Here is a 4563-nt window from a genome sequence, read left to right on the forward strand (position 1 = left end):
ACGGCCTTGAACAAAGGTATGCTGAGAATCCGAGATGAGAAGAGGGAGATATTGGCGTAATCTGGCCACCAAGCATTTTGAAGTGCATTTATACACTGTATTGCAAAGGCTAATTGGTCGTAAATGCCCCATCTCTGTTGGGGTACCAATCTTAGGAATCATAACAAGGAGGGACTGATTCCACTCCTTCAAGAGATACCTCGTTTGAAAGAAACTTTGAATGCCTAGAACCACCGAATCTCCCACAACATCCTAGTGAGACTTGAAAAATTCAACTGTAATTCCGTCTAGACTCGAAGATGTTCCAAATTAGCGAGTTGGGAGGAATTGAAACGAGGAAGATCTAGCTCACGCAGGACCGTGTCAATTTCTGGATCATAAGGTGGCGTGCAATCAAATTTAAAGGTTTTCTTGAGAGATTACACTACAACACGCTGAACATCCGTCTGCCCATGTTGGAGAACTCCAAGATTATCAACTAAAGAACAAATCTTATTTTTCCTCTGCCGACTCTTGACCTTTGAGAACAGTAATCTCTATTTCTTTCTTTTTATTTATTTATATTTTTTCATTTTTTTTTTTTTTTGTTTTTACAGATTTGACTTTTCACAGTCTCCAAGATGCATCATAAAATGTATATATATGCATAAAAAATATAAAAACTTGAAATTGATAAAATATAGACGAATCCAACAAAACCTCACTTGACTATATATTGCTCGTATCTATTATATACGAAGTATAGGTTAATAAGAATTTACGTTCAAAATTTTTAAAGTTTATTTGCAAAAAAAAAAAGGGACAAAGGGAAATATATCTTATTTGATTTGCTCCTAAACAACAGTCATGATGATGAATTTTGTGTGAAACACAAGCTTGATCAAACACTTTTAGGTTGGATAACTGTAGCAACTCTTATTTTTATTTATTCAATTAAAATTTTCCATCATATTAAAACGCTGACTTTCCAGTAATAAGTCAAATCAAATACACCTTAACACCTACATACACATCTTTCCTCCAATATCCTGAATAATATGCAAATTGAGTTGGACATCCCACTTAACTCAAAAAATCAACCAGCAGCTGGTTGGCTTAACGGTTCATTTGGTTGAAAGCCACATCCTATATGTCTATTACTTGCTTAATTATCCACTTAATCACCTAACTTAACCATCATATTTACTCAATCTCTTTCATTATCTATTCTTCCTCTTAATATAAATCACCTCATTTTCTTTGTGTTACACCACTCACCTTAATCATCTTACCTTGGTTTCGGCTTTTCGAGTTCCAAAGAAATTCACCTATAGCTCAAAACAAATTTTGAGAAGCTAAAATGGGGTACATTTGGCTTACACATTCATCATCTTACTTATACTCTACACTCTTCCTTCTACTTTGTACTCGCTTGGTTAGCTCTAAGCTTGTTGTGGCTAAGCATACTGGCATAACTCGACGCTATAATTTTGAGGTATGAAAAAGTACTCTTTGGTGTAGTATAAATCTACTCCTAATTGTGTAACACTTACTTAAGGCGAAATCTTGATAGCCTTAGCTTATTAACGTACAAAATTGAATTTTTATGATATTTCGACCTTATTAGTTACCTTACTAGTCACGAAGATAGATTTGTTTTCTCTTTGGTGTACTCTGACTAGTTACCTTATTCGTTGCCTTACTAATTTTGATATTTCGACCTTATTATTTTCATCATGCATATAGGTCAAGATGCAAAGTGTGACGAGATCATGTCAAACAAAGAGCATTGCAACCATTAATGGGCAGTTCCCAGGGCCGAAAATTGTCACTAGAGAAGCTGATAGGCTTGAAATTACTGTGGTGAACAACGTTAAGTACAACGTTACAATTCAACTGGTAAGTAACAATTTTGCACGAAAAAACAAATATTCGTATACATTTAACATAACATAAACCTAAATGTATCATTTAATATCGCGGAACAGGCATGGCATTAGACAACTGAGGAGTGGATGGGCTGATGGACCGGCTTATGTAACACAATGCCCAATTCAAACTGGTCAAAAATATGTGTATAGATTTAGAGTCACAGGCCAAAGAGGAACCTTGTTTTGGCATGCTCATATTTCATGGCTTAGGGCTACTCTTTACGGTCCCATTATTATTCTACCAAAGCATGGTGTTCCTTATCCTTTCCCTCAGCCTTACAAGGAAGTTCCAATTGTTTTCGGTAATTTTTTATAATTTTTCTAAATAATTTTGTGGCTATTAAGTACATTTTAATAAAGCAATTAATGTCACTTTCTCATAATTTTCATAAACAGGGGAATGGTGGAAAGCAGACACAGAGGCAGTGATTAACCAAGCAATGAAAACAGGATCAGCCCCTAATCTTTCGGACGCGTTCACTATCAACGGCCTTCCTGGACCCTTGTACAATTGCTCAACAAAAGGTATAAAACATACTTCTAATTACTATCTAAAGAACACAAAGTAGTATTAGTTATCATGACTTTCTAGCAGTACCTGTAATCTAATTACTACACTAATCATGCATTTTGTAGATGCGTTCAAGCCGAAGGTAAAGCCGGGCAAGACTTACCTTCTTCGTCTGATCAATGCTGCACTCAACGACGAGCTTTTCTTCAGTGTCGCCAACCATACACTCACAGTTGTCGAAGCAGATGCCATCTATATACCAAGCCATTCACAACCAACAGTATCCTCATAACTCCTGGACACAGTGGCGGATCTAGGGGGGTACATAGAGTTACAACTGTACCCCCATTCCGCGAAAAAAAAAAATCTGATACAAAAAGAGATCGCCTGTATCTAATAGGTGGTCTCTTAGGTACTGTTATAAGTAGCTCACCAAAACAACCTAATCAGCGCGGCTTTTGTTAAGTATTTAAATCTAAGAGATCTCCTATTTTAAAACTGGTCCCAGGCGGTCTCTTAGATTATATATATTCCACTTTGAACAAAGAGACCTGTTGTTACAATAACAGGTCTCTTAGGTGATATTGTTTATTTTTCCAAGTGATTTGTACATACTAATACAATAGTTAAAAGGTTTATTAACTCAAAATTTAGTTAAAAAAAAATTATTATGCTCCACATATTACTTTGTATTTTGTAAATTTTTTTTATTAAACATAATTCCGTACCCCCATTATCCAAATCCTAGATCCGCCACTGCCTGGACAAACTACCAATGTTCTTCTGACTGCCAAGAACCACCATCCTAACGCATCCTTCCTCATGGCAGCGCGGTCTTATGCAACCGGACCTGCAACATTTGACAATACAACCACGGCTGCCATACTCGTGTACGCTCGTGATCCTTTTCAGAAACACAAACACACTAAACTTCCACTACTCAAACCAAAACTCCCTTTCTTTAATGACACATCATTCGCGGCTAAGTTTAACAGCAAGTTAAGAAGCCTTGCAAACTCCAACTTCCCTGCCAACGTACCTAAAAAGATTGACAGACATTTTTTCTTCACTGTTGGCCTTGGATTACTCCCCTGCCCTAAGAATCAAACCTGTCAAGGACCCAACAACACAATGGTAGCAGCCGCGGTCAATAATGTTTCATATGTACAGCCTAATATTGCGTTACTTCAAGCCCATTTCTTCCAAACAAATGGAGTGTTTAGTACAGATTTTCCAACAAAACCACCCTTTAAATTTAACTACACCGGTACACCACCCAACAACCTTAAGCTTAGCCGTGGGACTAAAACAATTGTCTTGCCATTTAACACAAGTGTTGAGCTAGTATTACAGGACACTAGCATTATTGGGGCTGAAAGTCACCCTCTTCACCTTCATGGTTTTAACTTCTTCGTCGTAGGTCAAGGGATTGGTAACTTTGATTCCAAGAATGATCCTGCAAAGTTTAACCTCGTTGATCCTATTGAGAGAAACACGGTTGGTGTACCGTCTGGTGGATGGGTTGCTATCAGATTTCGTGCAGACAATCCAGGTAATGCAAATGTTCCTAGACAATATAAGTCTTAATTTAGTGAAAAAAAAAAAAAAAATCAGGCTCATTGACTGAAATGAGCTGAACTGAACATTTATTAGAGCTGAACTGAACTGAAATGAATATTTTATGAGAGAAGGAAATTAAGAGCTGAACTGAACTTATTAGAGCTGAACTGAACTGAAAATAATCTGATGAAAACAGGGTCTTAGTTATAACATATGATGACATGATTATGAACAGGTGCTTGGTTTATGCATTGTCATTTGGAAGTTCACACGAGTTGGGGACTGAAGATGGCATGGATTGTACAAGATGGAAAGGAGAAGAACCAAAAATTGCCGCCACCGCCTTTGGATCTCCCTAAATGTTGATTATTGAACTTTCATGATCGTATTGGTTAATGTTGTGCTAGGTTGCTTAATTTCAGCATAGATATGTGAAGCCTAAAGAGAAAACGACACAGGACAGATCTTTAGTACTAGTGAGCAATTATGCAGCTAGAAAATGTTGTTGAATCATTTTTTGAATATATGATTGAATCAATTTTTGAACGATTTATAAAGTTGATAGTGTAACTTTGTAATTAA

General features: G+C 36.7%; 1 pseudogene; it reads left to right on the top strand.

Annotated features, from left to right (window-relative positions):
* Positions 1-1339: 1339 nt before the first annotated feature.
* LOC145572503 (laccase-4-like) lies at positions 1340-4347 on the top strand (annotated as a pseudogene).
* Positions 4348-4563: the final 216 nt, after the last annotated feature.

Source organism: Chenopodium album, chromosome 12 (genome assembly GCF_948465745.1).
Source record: "Chenopodium album chromosome 12, dcCheAlbu1.1, whole genome shotgun sequence".
NCBI lineage: Eukaryota > Viridiplantae > Streptophyta > Magnoliopsida > Caryophyllales > Amaranthaceae > Chenopodium > Chenopodium album.